This window comes from Amblyraja radiata, chromosome 41 (assembly GCF_010909765.2).
Source record: "Amblyraja radiata isolate CabotCenter1 chromosome 41, sAmbRad1.1.pri, whole genome shotgun sequence".
Classification (NCBI taxonomy): domain Eukaryota; kingdom Metazoa; phylum Chordata; class Chondrichthyes; order Rajiformes; family Rajidae; genus Amblyraja; species Amblyraja radiata.
Genome location: NC_045996.1, coordinates 2529507 through 2546273, shown reverse-complemented (window position 1 = coordinate 2546273; position 16767 = coordinate 2529507). Strand labels below are relative to the sequence as shown.

The 16767-nt window shown below is 48.5% G+C and overlaps 4 non-coding genes across 4 annotated transcripts; all 4 read left to right on the top strand.

The window, feature by feature from the left end:
* Positions 1-72, top strand: trnag-ucc. The gene has a single exon. It is a non-coding gene; the product is annotated as a tRNA-Gly (tRNA).
* Positions 73-4008: 3936 nt separating this feature from the next.
* trnag-ucc lies at positions 4009-4080 on the top strand. The gene has a single exon. It is a non-coding gene; the product is annotated as a tRNA-Gly (tRNA).
* A 7338-nt stretch (positions 4081-11418) lies between these two features.
* Positions 11419-11490, top strand: trnag-ucc. Its single transcript has one exon. It is a non-coding gene; the product is annotated as a tRNA-Gly (tRNA).
* A 4447-nt stretch (positions 11491-15937) lies between these two features.
* On the top strand, positions 15938-16009 carry trnag-ucc. The gene has a single exon. It is a non-coding gene; the product is annotated as a tRNA-Gly (tRNA).
* The last annotated feature ends 758 nt before the right edge of the window (positions 16010-16767 follow it).

Sequence of the window (16767 nt, the reverse complement as noted above, 5' to 3'; positions counted from 1 at the left end):
GCGATGGTGGTATAGTGGTGAGCATAGCTGCCTTCCAAGCAGTTGACCCGGGTTCGATTCCCGGCCATCGCAGTTTGAACTATTTTAATTCACGAGCACCAGATTAACTTGCAGTGTTCAAAAGGGAACTGCAGATGCTGGAATATCGAAGGTTCACAAAATTGCTGGGGAAACTAAGCGGGAGCAGCAGCATCTATGGAGCGAAGGAAATAGGCGACGTTTCGGGCCGAAACCCTTCTTCAGAACTTGAGGGTTCCACGTTAACAAATTCTCATGTAACTTTGTGGACGGTTCGTACGAGTGTAAGCAACTTCCATCGCTATTTGCATGTACTATTCACAGCGAATCGGCATTAGAATTTTCGTCCCTCACATTTTCCCAGTGAATTGATGAAATGATCAGTGCTGCTTCTGACTCGCATTCTATTCCAGATTCCCAGAGCAAAGCGAGACACATCCCAATATGTGCAGGAATGAATTGCATTTGCTCTTTTGCACAAAAGGTGGAGTATCTAAGCGCGTCATGCAGCATATTTGGAGAAAATGTATGGGTGACGTTTCGGGGATGTGATGTCTTCACTCTCACTGGTGTAAAATTTCCACTACACTCTCACTGAATATCTCCACCCCCCCTCCCCCCCCCCCCCCATTCCAACAGCAGTGTTCTCCAGAGGGCGTAGAGTCATACAGCACAGACACAGTTCTGTTGACCCACCAAGTCCATACCGGCATCAACTACCCATCTCTACTGCTCTCTTTAAAAGTACGGCCAAATATTCTGTTTAATGCTTTGACGACTGAAGGATTTAGGGCAGTCCAGTGGGGACACCCCTCAAAGTAGGAAAGGGAGATCACCCCATGGGACCACATGAGTGGATCGGATGCCTGGCATAATCACGTATTCTGCACTGTTCTTGGTTTGTATATATTTATTATTCTGAAGCAAGTTTATTTTGGTGAAAAAAATCCAGATACTTTGTATCAAGTTGTGCACAGAGCCGAAGCATGTGGACATCAAATATCAATACCTGCTGAGGTTCTACCTGCCCCCAGTTTTGTGAAGGATGGGCCTGGCAGCGATCAGCTGGACATTACTGAATGACCTGTCCTTTGTGGATAAGTCTTTTCCAGACTAACACCTTTGACCATGTCCATTGTGCAGTGATCAGCATGGAACATCCTGCAGCCACTGCACAACAATAACTCGATGGATCCCGTGGCCTGGTTCCTTGAGCAGACGGGCCAGTTTGTCTGACTCAGCAGTGGCTCAGCTGTCGAGTTGCTGTCTTACAGCACCAAAGTCGTAGGTTCGATCCTGACTACGGGAGATATCTGTACGTACATTCTCCCGATGACTTGCATAGGTTTTGTCCGGGTTCTCTGGTTTCCTCCCGTACTCCAAAGATGTGCAGGTTTGTAGGTTAAATAGCTTTGGTAATATTTTAAATTGTCCCTAGTGTATGTCGGATAGTGGTGGTTTGCAGGGATCGCTGGTCGTCGCGGACTTGGTGGACCAAAGGGCCTATTTCCGTCTGCAGATGAGATGGTTGCCCACCTCTTCGCAGAGTATGGATTTGTGAAGAGGGTCTGAAGAATAATGCAACGGTCCTTGTCATGTTCATTGCAAATAGCTCCGAAACAAAAGACTGTCTCATATGCGTGCTGTTACTAGGGACACTTTCAGAAACGGACGTCAAGTGCTGGACCCCGGAGAGGTACACTTCCCACTATCTCCATCGCAGGTGATAGATTTCTACGGCAGACTCATTGTCTCTGCCTCTTCGTGCCGCACCGAACTCATCTCCACATACCTTGACTCCATCCTATCCCCCTTGGTCAAATCCCTTCCTACCTATGTTCAAGACACCTCAGACACTCTCCGCCGCCTCTGCGCATTCCATTCTCTAGGCCCTCACCCCCTCATCTTCACCATGGACGTCCAGTCACTCTACACCTCCATCCCCCACCAAGATGGCCTCAACGCCCTCCGGTTCTTCCTCGACCAGAGGAGCAACCTATACCCAGCCACTGACACTCTCCTCCTTACTCTCAATAACTCCACGTTTGACTCCTCCCATTTCCTCCAAATACAAGGCGTAGCTATGGGGTCACGCATGGGCCCCAGCTACGCCTGCCTCTTTGTCGGGTGCGTCGAACAATCCTTGTTCAATACGTACCAGGGACCCATCCCCGACCTCTACCTCCGTTACATCGACGACTGCTTTGGGGCCCCCTCCTGCACCCACACACAACTGACTGACTTCATCCACTTCACCACCAACTTCCACCCGGCACTCAAATACACCTGGACTATTTCCGACACTTCCCTACCATTCCTTGACCTCACTATCTCCATCGCAGGTGATAGACTTCTGACCGACATCCACTATAAACCCACTGACTCCCATGGCTATCTGGACTACACTTCTTCCCACCCTGCTTCCTGTAAGGACTCCATCCCCTAATCCCAATTCCTCCGCCTACGCCGCATCTACTCCCAGGATGAGGCGTTCCACGCCAGGGCATCTGAAATGTCCTCATTCTTCAGGGAACGGGGGTTCCCCTCCACCACCATAGATGAGGCTCGCACCAGGGTATCTTCCATACCCCGCAACACTGCTCTCTCTCCCCATCCCCGCACTCGCAACAAGGGCAGAGTCCCCCTAGTCCTCACCTTTCACACACCAGCCGTCACGTACAACAAATAATCCTCCGTCATTTCCGCCACCTCCAACGTGACCCCACCACTCGCCACATCTTCCCATCTCCCCCCATGTCTGCCTTCCGCAAATACTGCTCCCTCCGCAACTCCCTTGTCAATTTTCCCCTTCCCTCCCGTACCACCCCTTCCCCGGGCACTTTCCATTGCAACCGCAAGAAATGCAACACCTGTCCCTTTACCTCCCCCCTCGACTCTATTCAAGGACCCAAGCAGTCGTTCCAGGTGCGACAAAGGTTCACCTGTATCTCCTCCAACCTCATCTACTGCATCCGCTGCTCGAGATGTCAGCTGATCTACATCGGTGAGACTAAGCGGAGGTTGGGCGATCGTTTCGCCGAACACCTCGGCTCGGTCCGCAAGAACCTACCTGACCTCCCGGTGGCTCAGCACTTCAATTCCCCCTCCCATTCCCAATCCGACCTCTCTGTCCTGGGTCTCCTCCATTGCCAGAGTGAGCAACACCGGCAATTGGAGGAACAGCACCTCATATTCCGCTTGGGGAGTCTGCAGCCTGCGGGCATTAACATTGAATTCTCCCAATTTTGTTAGCCCTTGCTGTCTCCTCCCCTTCATCAGCCATCGGGCTCCTCCTCCTCCTTTTTCCTTCCTTCTCCCCGCCACCCCTATCAGTCTGAAGAAGGGTTTCGGCCCGAAACGTTACCTATTTCCTTCCCTCCATGGATGCTGCTGCACCCGCTGAGTTTCTCCAGCATTTTTGTGTACCATCAAGTACTGGACATTGAGGGACTAAATGTGGTGAAGGTACCCCTTGAGCAAGAGATGGGATGTCACCCGGAGATAGGATATATATGAGTGTGAAGGATATTTTGTGCAAAGACATCTTAACACCACAGAGTATGATACTAGCAATATTTAATGATAAAGGTTCTTTTTCAGATACGTTCCATCTTTGAACATCACTTTCTCCCGAGAGATGGAATGGGGGATGGGAAGGGGGGGGGGGGGGGGGGGTGCATGGGGGAGCATCTCTGAAGAGAAGGAATAATGAATATCCAGTTGCTCATGTGAGATGCAGGGAAAAATTTGCAACTCATCGGGAATTCGTAAGTGGTTGCCGGTGTCGACTCTCAACATGAATCTGATCCCGGGTGAAGTTTAACCGGGTGTTGTGTTATTTCTGTTGGCTGGAGGATGGGCGCATCAAGCGGGCGGAACTGGAACTGCAGCAGAGTGAGAAATGATCCGTCAGCAAGCAGTACGACAAAAGTTGATCAACTCGTACAGCACTGGAGATATTCAGTACCTGAAGTCCTCCATTGCTATGTAGCGATGGTGGTATAGTGGTGAGCATAGCTGCCTTCCAAGCAGTTGACCCGGGTTCGATTCCCGGCCATCGCAGGTTGAACAATTTTAATTCATGTGCACCAGATTTAATTCATGTGCACCATTCTCATGCAACTTTATGGACGGTTCGTATGAATTAAAGCGAATTACATCGCTATTTCATAATTACTATTCACTGCTAATCGCCGATAGATTTTTGGTCCCTCACATTTCCCCAGTGATTTGATGAAAGGAAGATTGCTGCTTCCTACTCGCATTCTATTCTAGATTCCCGGAGCAAAGCGAGACGCATCCCAATATGCGCAGGAAGGAACTGCATTTGCTTTTTTTGCACAAAAGACTGGAGAATCTCAGTGCGTCAGGCAGCATCTCTGGAGAAAAGGAATGGGTGACGTTTCGGGGATGTAATTTATTCACACTCACTGATGTAAACTGTTCACTACACCCCCCCCCCCCCCCCCCCCCCCCCCCCCCCCCACAAACACACACACCTCCATTCCAACAGCAGTGTACTCCAGAGGGCGTAGAGTCATACAGCATAGATACAGTTCTGTTGACCCACCAAGTCCATACCGCCCATCAACTACCCATCTCTACTGATCTCTTTAAAAGTACGGCAAGATATTCTGTTTAATGCTTTGTCGATTGAAGGACTTAGGGGAAAAGTCCAGTGGGGACACCCCTCAAAGTAGGAAAGGGAGATCACCCCAGGGGACCACATGAGTGGATAGCTACAGACCAGTTAGTCTAACATCGGTAGTGGGGGAAATGCTGGAGTCAGTTATTAAAGATGGGATATCAGCACCTTTGGAAAGTGGTGAATTAATTGGACAAAGTCAGCATGGATTTATGAACGGTAAATCATGTCTGACGAATCTTATAGAATTTTTCGAGGATGTAACTAGTAGAGTGGATAAGGGAGAACCAGTGGACGTGTTATATGTGGACTTTCAGAAGGCGTTCGACAAGGTCCCATATAAGAGATTAGTATGCAAACTTAAGGCACACGGTATTGGGGGTTCAGTATTGATGTGGATAGAGAACTGGCTGGCAGACAGGAAGCAAAGAGTAGGAGTAAATGGGTCCTTTTCAGAATGGCAGGCAGTGACTAGTGGGGTACCGCAAGGCTCAGTGCTGGGACCCCAGCTATTTACAATATATATCAAAGGGATACTGAGTTGGATGATCAGCCATGATCATATTGAATGGCGGTGCAGGCTCGAAGGGCCGAATGGCCTACTCCTGCACCTAATTTCTATGTTTCTATGTTTCTATATTAATGATCTGGATGAGGGAATTGAATGCAACATCTCCAAGTTTGCGGATGACACGAAGCTGGGGGGCAGTGTTAGCTGTGAGGAGGATGCTAGGAGGCTGCAAGGTGACTTGGATAGTTTGGGTGAGTGGGAAAATATATGGCAGATGCAGTGTAATGTGGATAAATGTGAGGTTATCCACTTTGGTGGCAAAAACAGGAAAGTAGACTATTATCTGAATGGTGGCCGATTAGGAAAAGGGGAGATGCAACGAGACCTGGGTGTCATGGTACACCAGTCATTGAAAGTAGGCATGCAGGTGCAGCAGGCAGTGAAGAAAGCGAATGGCATGTTAGCATTCATAGCAAAAGGATTTGAGTATAAGAGCAGGGAGGTTCTACTGCAGTTGTACCACACCTGGAGTATTGCATACAGTTTTGTTCTCGTAATCCGAGGAAAGACATTCTTGCCATAGAGGGAGTACAGAGAAGGTTCACCAGACTGATTCCTGGGATGGCAGGACTTTCATATGGAGAAAGACTGGATAGACTTGGCTTGTACACGCTAGAATTTAAAAGATTGAGGGGGGATCTTATAGAAACGTACATAATTCTTAAGGGGTTGGACAGGCTAGATGCAGGAAAATTATTCCCGATGTTGGGGAAGTCCAGAACAAGGGGTCACAGTTTAAGGATAAGAGGGAAGTCTTTTATGACCGCGATGAGAAAATCATTTTTTACACAGAGAGTGGTGAATCTGTGGAATTTTCTGCCACAGAAGGCAGTTAAGGCCAGTTCATTGGCTGGATTTAAGAGGGAGTTAGGTGTGGCCCTTGTGGCTAAAGGGATCAGGAGGTATGGAGAGAAGGCAGGTATGGGATATTGATTTGGATGATCAGCCATCATCATATTGAATGGCGGTGCAGGCTCGAAGGGCCGAATGGCATACTCCTACACCTATTTTCTATGTTTCTATGTATAATAATGTATTCTGCACTGTTCTTGGTTTGTGTTTGCTACAAATACATCGATAGATGCTCCTGAACACATCATCAGTGATGTAACCTGGGGTCATTGGGTGTTTCGGGTCTTTCAACATCAGACACCCTCACCCAGGCGACCCAGCCGTAGTTGATCAGACCACGACTTGTGTTCAGGTGGCATTCACTCATCCCCATGGACCTTCTTTCCTGATCCAGAGCCATCTCGAGGCCTTCTCCGCTGTCTCTGTGGTGTTCTTGATGGCCTTTCTCCTCGCCACTCCGTTGATGCCCAGTGCACTCAAGGCTTTGTAGAGCGATTGCCCTGCAAAACCTCTGCAGCCAACCTCGATGGGCATACACTTGCCGTCCGGCCCTGCTTGCGGCAGTCTTTGACCAGCTCTTCATGCTTGGCCATCTTCCTCTCGTGGACCTCCTCCAGACGGTCCTCCAACGGCATTGTCAGTTCCAACAAGACGATGTTTTTGGTCGCCTCTGAGACCAGGAGGATATCTGGCCTCAGGGTGGTCGTTTCAATGTGCCGTGGGAACTTCAGCTGTTTCACCAGGTCTACGGAAAGCTGCCAGTCCTGCGCAGTCGCCAGGATTCCTGACTGATTCCTGGCTGCTGTGGTTCTTGGCAGCTGCACTCCGGCCTTCACGAAGGTGATCATCTTGGTGGTGGGGCGTTCGCGTCTACAGCTGCCGATTCCCTTGCTGATGGCTTCTGCAATGGGATTAAGAACCTGGTCGTGACGCCATGTGTACCGGCCCTGCCCAAGAGCCTTTGGGCAACAGCTCAGGATGGGCTCCCCTTGCCTGAGCATTGCGGGCAATCTGGAGATTCCGCTTTGCCCCAGATGAAGAGGTTCGATGGGCTGGGCAGGACATCATACACTGCCTGGACCAGGAATTTGATGCGCTGTGGTTCAGCGTGCCAGAGCTCAGTCCATGTGACTTTTCGGTCCATGGCCTGCTCCCACCTTGTCCAGGCTCCCTGCTGCCTCAATCCCACTGCTCTGGTACACCTCTCCTCCTCCACCACTGCCCTCACTTCCTCCTGGACCAGCCTGCGCCTCTCCTTCCCCTTGGCCTTGTCAAACTGGGGGATGGGAAGATTCCCAGGCCAGCTCTTCCCCGAGTCACTGTTCCCACCAGGACTCTGTGGCGTATCCGAGACTCTGCTTGCAGCACGGCTTCGCCGGCTCTCCACTTCCTCCCAGTTTCCACCTCCACCCCTGCTTGAGCCACCTTGGGGTCGCTGGAGTCCCTGTACAGCATCACCTCTCTGGCCCGAGTCACCTTGAACTCCTCCTCCAGGGACTTCAGGGGCAGCTGGAGCTTGGTGTTATTTCCGTAAAGGGCGATGCTGCTAAGGCTCCTGGGCAGTCCCAGCCACCTTCTGAGAAAGCTGCTGACTTTCCTCTCCAATCTCTCTACGATGGATATTGGGACTTCGTAGACAAGCAGTGGCCAGAGTATCCTTGGCAGGACACCATGATGGTAAATCCATGCCTTGAACTTGCCGGGAAGCCCCGACCGGTCCACTGCTCTCAACCAACTCTCCAGCTCCTGACAGGTTGCCTGGACAGATGCTGTATCCTTCAGGCTGCTGTTAAACACCTTGCCAAGACTCTTCACTGGCCTTTCGGAGACAGTTGGGATTGGTGTCCCTTCGATGGTGAAGCGGAACCTGTCCATGACTTTGCCCTTCTTCAGCACCAGTGACCTTGATTTTCCTGGCTTAAACTTCATCCTTGCCCATCCAATCAGCTTCTCCAACCCTTGCAGTATCCACCTGCTTCCTGGCACTGACTCAGTGGTGACAGTCAGGTCGTCCATGAAGGCTCTGATTGGTGGTTAGCGCATTCCTGACTTGGTCCGAGGGCCCCGGCACTCTGGCTCAGCAGACTTGACGATCATGTTCATCGCCAAGGCAAAAGGGATCACATAGATGGTACAGCCTGTGATGATCCCAACCTCCAGTCTGTGCCACTCTGATGTTACTGACCCTGATGAGACTCTCATGTTGAACTGGTTGTAATAGTCCAGGATGAGATCTGCCACTTGGCCCGGCACATGATGCTTGGCCATGACTGTCTGGATCAGCTTGTGCGGGATGGAACCGTAGGCGTTGGCCAGGTCAAGCCAGAGCACTGTCAGGTTTCCCTTGTTCTCCCTGGCTTCTCTGATGAACTGGGTCACCACTCCCGTGTGCTCTAGACACCCCGGAACTCCAGACAAGCCTCCCTTTTGCGCTGAGCTGTCGATGTAGCCATTGCTGGAGAGGAAGTTGGTCAGCCGCCTCGCCACGATGCTGAAGAAAATCTTGCCTTCAACACTTAGCAAGGAGATGATTCTGAACTGATCGATGTTCTTGGAATCTTCTTCCTTTGGGATCCAGACTCCTTCAGCGAATCGCCACTGCTGCACCACTTTTCCTCTCCCCAGATGACTTTCAGGATCTTCCACAGCCGTTTCAGTAACAAGGGGCAGTTCTTGTTGGGGACTCTGCTCAGGCCAAGGACTGAGCCAGCTCTTGCTCGCTTCACAACGTCCTGGACCTCTTTCAGGAGTGGCTCTCTACTATCAAACTCCTTGATGGGTAGAGGTGATTTTATCAGGATGTTGCATTGGCCCAGCTCCTGCTGCCTGACGGGGTCACTGTAGGTGGTCTGGATGTGCCGGTCGATCTCCTCCTTAGAGCAAGCCAAACTCCCACTGCGCTTCTGCCCGAGTAGTTGTTTGGTGAAGCCGAAGTGGTTGGCTATGAAGGATGCTCGCTTCCTGGCTCTTTCCTTCCGGCGTCTTCGGTGCCACTCAGCTCTACAGAGGGTCATCAGCTTCTTCCTCAGGATGGTTCTCAGCTCAGCCAAGGGGGGACGTTGCTCTTCGGTGGCCTCTTTATACTGCTTCTTGAGGGACTTCAGCTCCTGCCGGGCTTGTGGATCTTTGTTGCTCGTTGGTTCATGGTGAAAGGTGTTCTGGCCGGCTTCTTCTCCACTTCTCTAAACCTTTCCACAACTAGGCTGATGATGATAGTCGTCATCGTCGGCAGCCTTCGGTCCACGTCTCCCTTTGCAGTTGCTTCTAGCACCTTGTCGACGTCCTCGTCGAACTGATGCCAGACTGTCGTCTTGCAGGCCTGAGGCCATTTGACTCTAACCTTCTCCGGAGAACTGTTCCGAGGGACTAGTTGGGCCACTTGGAGGCTTCGGGCTCTATGGGGTGATTCCGGGCCCGGTTCCTCCTGCTTGTCACCAGGTAAAATACCTGTGCGTTGTGACAATCCCTGTCCCTCCAAACACTTCATCCGGGTCTGGTGAATCTTCAGGCCTCGGCTGTTCTTACAAACCTTTCCACATCTGCATTTATTAGTCTGAAGAAAGTTTATTTTGGTGAAAAAAATTCAGATACTTTGTATCAAGCTGTGCACAGAGCCAAAGCATGTGAACATCAAATATCAATACCTGCTGAGGTTCTACCTGTCCCCAGTTTTGTGAAGGATGGGCCTGGCAGCGATCAGCAGGACATTACCGAATGACCTGTCCTTTGTGGAGAAGTTCTATCCAGACCAACTCCTTTGAACATGTCCATTGGGCAGTGATCAGCATGGAACATCCTGCAGGCACTGCACAACAATAACTCGATGGATCATGTGGCCTGGTTCCTTGGGCAGACTGGCCAGTTTGTCTGACTCAGCTGTGGCTCAGCTGTCGAGTTGCTGTCTTACAGCTTCAAGACCCAGGTTCGATCCTGACTATGGGAGCTATCTGTACGTATATTCTCCCCATGACTTGCGTAGGTTTTGTCCGGATTCTCTGGTTTCCCCCCGTACTCCAAAGATGTGCAGGTTAAATAGCTTTGGTAATATTGTAAATTGTCTCTACTGTAGCAGGATAGTGGTAGTGTGCGGGGATCGCTGATCGGCGCGGACTAGGTGGACCAGAGCGCCTATTTCCGTGCTGTATCACTAAAACTAAAACTCTGACAAGCATCAGGACCACACTTGGCTGGTGGTTTTAGTTTATTTTATTTTATTATTGACACGTGTACCAAGGTACTGTGAAAAGCTTTTTTGTTGCGTACGACCCGATCAGTGGAATGGCCTGAAGAAGGGTTTCGGCCCGAAACGTCGCCTATTTCCTTCGCTCCATAGATGCTGCTGCACCCGCTGAGTTCCTCCAGCAATTTTGTGTACAGTGGAATGGCTATACAGGGGCCATCCCAGTCAGATACCTTCCTGTACCATCGGAATCTTAATACAAATGCACGTCGCCCTCAGGATGGAAACTATGGAGAGGAGATGGTTGCCCACCTCTTCGTAGAGTGTGGATTTGTGAAGAGGGTCTGAAGAATAATGCAACGGTCCTTGTAATGTTCATTGCAAATAGCTCCGAAACAAAAGACTTTCTCATATGCGTGCTGTTGCTAGGCACACTTTCAGAAACTGACATCAAGTACTGGACATTGAGGGACTGAATATGGTGAAGGTACCTCTTGAGCAAGAGATGGGATATCACCCGGAGATAGGATCTATAGGGTGATTTCACGAAAGGTCACTGGGTCATAGGTCTTCACGCACGGAGCCGCAAAATCCAACTGGGGTACATACGTCACTTCCGGTACATGTTATTGATGCTAGAAACGCGTACTTTCAAACCTGTTAAAACCGCGAAAACGGTTAGTTTTTGCGCTGTAAATAACTGTGCAAGTCGGGGTGACCGTGAGACACAGCTATCCTACTTTAGAATTCCAAAGATTAAGAAAAATGAAGGTAAAGAGAAGTGAGAGCTGAAGGGAAAATAACAGCAGAAGTTGTTGGCCGTGCAGATATAAAGATAGAAAATATCGGGAATCATCGCGTTTGCTCACTGCATTTCATCAAAACATCAATAATGCCTTAGTTTTGATGCAGTGAGCAAACGCGATAATTCCCGATATTTTCTATCTTTATATCTGCACGGCCAACAACTTCTGCTGTTATTTTCCCTTCAGCTCTCACTTCTCTTTACCTTCATTTTTCATAATCTTTGTGGGCGGAACTGGAACTGCAGCAGAGTGAGAAATGATGCGTCAGCAAGCAATACGACAAAAATTGATCAACTCGTAGAGGACTGGCGATTATTCAGTACCTGAAGTCCTTATTTGCTATTTAGCGATGGTGGTATAGTGGTGAGCATAGCTGCCTTCCAAGCAGTTGACCCGGGTTCGATTCCCGGCCATCGCAGTTTGAACAATTTTAATTCATGAGCACCAGATAAACTTCCAAACTCGAGAGTCCCCGTTGACAAATTTTCATGTAACTTTGTGGACGGTTCGCACGAATGAAAGCCAATTACATCGCTATGTGCGTAATTACTATTCACTGCGAATCGCCAATAGATTTTTTGTCCCTCACATTTTCCCAGTGAATTGATGAAATGATCAGTGCTGCTTCCTACTCGCATTCTATTCCAGATTCCCAGAGCAAAGCGAGATACATCCCAACTCAACTTCCTTAAATTAAACAGTAACAAAACAGAATTTCTCCTCATTGGCTCCAAATCAACACTTATCAAAATTAACAACCCCACTCTCACTATTGATGGCACCACTGTCTCCCCATCTCCTCAGGCCCGCAACCTTGGCGTGATCTTTGACTCAACCCTCTCCCTTGAGCCTCACATCCGCCATGTTGTCAAAACATCATTTTTTCACCTCCGCAACATTGCCAAAATCAGACCCTATCTCACACCCCCCGCTGCTGAAAGACTCATCCATGCCTTCATCTCCTCCCGACTGGACTACTGTAACTCTCTTCTCTTTGGCATTAATTCCAGCAACATCAACCGACTCCAACTGCTCCAGAATGCAGCCGCCCGACTCATTACCCACACCAAATCCTGGCACCACATCACCCCAGTCCTCAAAGAACTTCACTGGCTTCCCATTTTCCACCGGATCATCTACAAAATCCTGGTCCTCACCTACAAAGCCCTCAACCACTTGGCCCACCCTTATCTCACTGACCTCCTCTCCCCATACCAACCCTCACGGTCCCTCAGATCCATTTCAGCCGGTCTCCTCTCCATTCTGAAATCCAACCTCTGCACTTTTAGAAACAGAGCCTTCTCCAGGGCAGCTCCCAGGCTCTGGAACTCCCTCCCACAATTGATCCGAACTTCTGAGTCCCTCACCATCTTCCAATCCCGCCTCAAGACCCATCTCTTCACCTCTGCATACCCTTAGTCCCATGTCCCCCTCCCATTTGCATCTCTGTCTTACTGCTCCATTTTGTTTTGTTCTTGACTCACCATGTAAAGCGACTTTGAGTCCTTGAAAAGCGCTATACAAATAAAATGTATTATTATTATTATTATTATTAATATGTGCAGGAAGGAACTGCATTTGCTTTTTTGCACAAAAGACTGGAGAATCTCAGCGCGTCAGGCAGCATCTCTGGAGAAAAGGAATGGGTGACGTTTCAGGGATGTGATTTCTTCACACTCACTGATGTAAACTGTTCACTCTACTCTCCCTGAATAGCTCCACCCCCCCCCCCCACACACACACACAAGTACCTCCATTCCAACAGCAGTGTACTCCAGAGGGCGTAGAGTCATACAGCACAGATACAGTTCTGTTGACCCACCAAGTCCATACCGCCCATCAACTACCCATCTCTACTGATCTCTTTAAAAGTACGGCAAGATATTCTGTTTAATGCTTTGTCGATTGAAGGACTTAGGGGCAGAGTCCAGTGGGACACCCCTCAAAGTAGGAAAGGGAGATCACCCCAGGGGACCACATGAGTGGATAGTTACAGACCAGTTAGTGTCACATCGGTAGTGTGGAAAATGCTGGAGTCAGTTATTAAAGATGGGATATCAGCACATTTGGAAAGTGGTGAATTCATTGGACAAAGTCAGCATGGATTTATGAAAGGTAAATCATGTCTGACGAATCTTATAGAATTTTTCGAGGATGTAACTAGTAGAGTGGATAAGGGAGAACCAGTGGACGTGTTATTTGTGAACTTTCAGAAGGCTTTCGACAAGGTCCCACATAGCAGATTAGTATGCAAACTTAAAGCACACGGTATTGGGGGTTCAGTATTGATGTGGATAGAGAACTGGCTGGCAGACAGGAAGCAAAGAGTAGGAGTAAACGGGTCCTTTTCAGAATGGCAGGCAGTTACTAGTGGAGTACCGCAAGGCTCAGTGCTGGGACCCCTGCTATTTACAATATATATTAATGATCTGGATGAGGGAATTGAATGCAGCATCTCCAAATTTGCGGATGACACGAAGCTGGGGGGCAGTGTTAACTGTGAGGAGGATGCTAGGAGGCTGCAAGGTGACTTGGATAGTTTGGGTGAGTGGGCAAATGTATGCCAGATGCAGTATAATGTGGATACATGTGAGGTTATCCACTTTGGTGGCAAAAACAGGAAAGTAGACTAGTATCTGAATGGTGGCCGGTTAGGAAAAGAGGAGATACAACGAGACCTGGGTGTCATGATACACCAGTCATTGAAAGTAGGCATGCAGGTGCAGCACGCAGTGAAGAAAGCGAATGGCATGTTAGCATTCATAGCAAAAGGATTTGAGTATAAGAGCAGGGAGGTTCTACTGCAGTTGTACAGGGTCTTGGTGAGACCACACCTGGAGTATTGCGTACAGTTTTGGTCTCCTAATCTGAGGAAAGACATTCTTGCCATAGAGGGAGTATAGAGAAGGTTCACCAGACTGATTCCTGGGATGGCAGGACTTTCATATGAAGAAAGACTGGATAGACTCGGCTTGTACACACTAGAATTTAGAAGATTGAGGGGGGATCTTATAGAAACTTATATAAATATTAGGGGGTTGGACAGGCTAGATGCAGGAAGATTATTCCCAATGTTGGGGAAATCCAGAACAAGGGGTCACAGTTTAGGACCCAGATGAGAAAATCATTTTTTACACAGAGAGTGGTGAATCTGTGGAATTCTCTGCCACAGAAGGTAGTTGAGGCCAGTTCGTAGGCTAGATTTAAGATGGAGTTAGATGTGGCCCTTGTGGCTAAAGGGATCAGGGGGTATGGAGGGAAGGCAGGTATGGGATATTGATTTGGATGATCAGCCATGATCATATTGAATGGCGGTGCAGGCTCGAAGGGCCGAATTGCCTACTCCTGCACCTATTTTCTATGTTTCTATGTATAATAATGTATTCTGCACTGTTCTTGGTTTGTGTATATTTATTAGTATGAAGAAAGTTTATTTTCGCGAAAAAAATCCAGATACTTTGTATCAAGCTGTGCATAGAGCCAAAGCATGTGGACATGAAATATCAATACCTGCTGATGTTCGACCTGTCCCCAGTTTTGTGAAGGATGGGCCTGGCAGCGATGCAGTGCAATGTGCCGGTCAGCTGGACATTACCGGATGACCTGCCCTTTGTGGATAAGTCCTTTCAGATTCAGATTCAATTTTAATTGTCATTGTCAGTGTACAGTACAGAGACAACGAAATGCATTTAGCATCTCCCTGGAAGAGCGACATAGCAAATGATTTAAATAAAATTAAATAAAATGATTCCAGACCAACACCTTTGAACGTGTCCATTGGGCAGTGATCAGGAAGGAACATCCTGCAGGCACTGCACAACAATGACTCGATGGATCCCGTGGCCTGGTTCCTTGAGCAGACTGGCCAGTTTGTCTGAATCAACTGTGGCTCAGCTGTCGAGTTGCTGTCTGAGAGCACCAAAGACCCAGATTTGATCCTGACTATGTATCGATCAGCAGGACATTACTGGATGACCTGTCCTTTGTGGAGGAGTTCTTTCCAGACCAAAACCTAGATGGGATATCTCCCCGGAAATAGGATATATATGAGTGTGAAGGATATTTTGTGCAAAGACATGATAACAACTACAGAGCAGATACTAGCAATATTTAATGATAACGTTTCTTTTTCAGATACGTTCCTACTTTGAACACCTCTTTCTGCCGAATGATGGCGCGGGGGATGGGGGAGGGGGTTGCGTTGTGCATGAGAAAGATGTTTTGCTTCCACTGGGAAATATGTGGTCGCAAAAGTTGTTGAAACAAAGACGTATAGCAGAGACTATTTTGAACATGGGGCATTGGTCAGCAGGGATGAGTTGGGCCAAAGGACCTGTTTTTATGCTATGACAGTCAGACCTCTGTGTAATGGGCCCAGCATGCTCCTGTTGCCCCATTTTGCTGCTAGGTAACAAAGATTCAAGTGGGTTACGTGGTGTGTTGTTCAGGGTCAGTGAGCAAGTAGGAAGGTGAATGGTCTAAAATGGAGATACATGGAACTGCAGATGCTGCAATCTTGAGCAAAACACAAAGAGCTGGAAGAACTCAAGAGGTCAGGCAGCATCTCTGAAGATAAGGAATAATGAATATCCAGTTGCTCATGTGAGATGCAGGGAAAAATTTGCAACTCATCGGGAATTCGTAACTGGTTGCTGGTGTCGACTCTCAACATGAATCTGATCCCGGGTGAAGATTCACCGGGTGTTGTGTTATTTCCGTCGGCTGGAGGATGGGGGCATCAAGTGGGCGGAACTGGAACTGCAGCAGAGTGAGAAATGATCCGTCAGCAAACAAAGCGACAAAAGTTGATCAAATCGTACAGCACTGGAGAGTATTCAGTATCTGAGCTCCTGCACTGTTATGTAGCGATGGTGGTATAGTGGTGAGCATAGCTGCCTTCCAAGCAGTTGACCCAGGTTCGATTCCCGGCCATCGCAGGTTGAACAATTTTAAGTCACGAGCACCAGATGAACTCGAGGGGTCCACGTTGACAAATTCTCATGTAACCATATAACCATATAACAATTACAGCACGGAAACAGGCCATCTCGACCCTTCTAGTCCGTGCCGAACACATAATCTCCCCTAGTCCCATATACCTGCGCTCAGACCATAACCCTCCATTCCTTTCCCATCCATATAACTATCCAATTTATTTTTAAATGATAAAAACGAACCTGCCTCCACCACCTTCACTGGAAGCTCATTCCACACAGCTACCACTCTCTGAGTAAAGAAGTTCCCCCTCATGTTACCCCTAAACTTCAGTCCCTTAATTCTCAAGTCATGTCCCCTTGTTTGAATCTTCCCTACTCTCAGTGGGAAAAGCTTTTCCACGTCAACTCTGTCTATCCCTCTCATCATTTTAAAAACCTCTATCAAGTCCCCCCTTAACCTTCTGCGCTCCAAAGAATAAAGCCCTAACTTGTTCATCCTTTCTCTGTAACTTAGTTGCTGAAACCCAGGCAACATTCTAGTAAATCTCCTCTGTACTCTCTCTATTTTGTTGACATCCTTCCTATAATTAGGCGACCAAAATTGTACACCATACTCCAGAATTGGCCTCACCAATGCCTTGTACAATTTTAACATTACATCCCAACTTCTATACTCAATGCTCTGATTTATAAAGGCCAGCACACCAAAAGCTTTCTTTACCACCCTATCTACATGAGATTCCACTTTCAGGGAACTG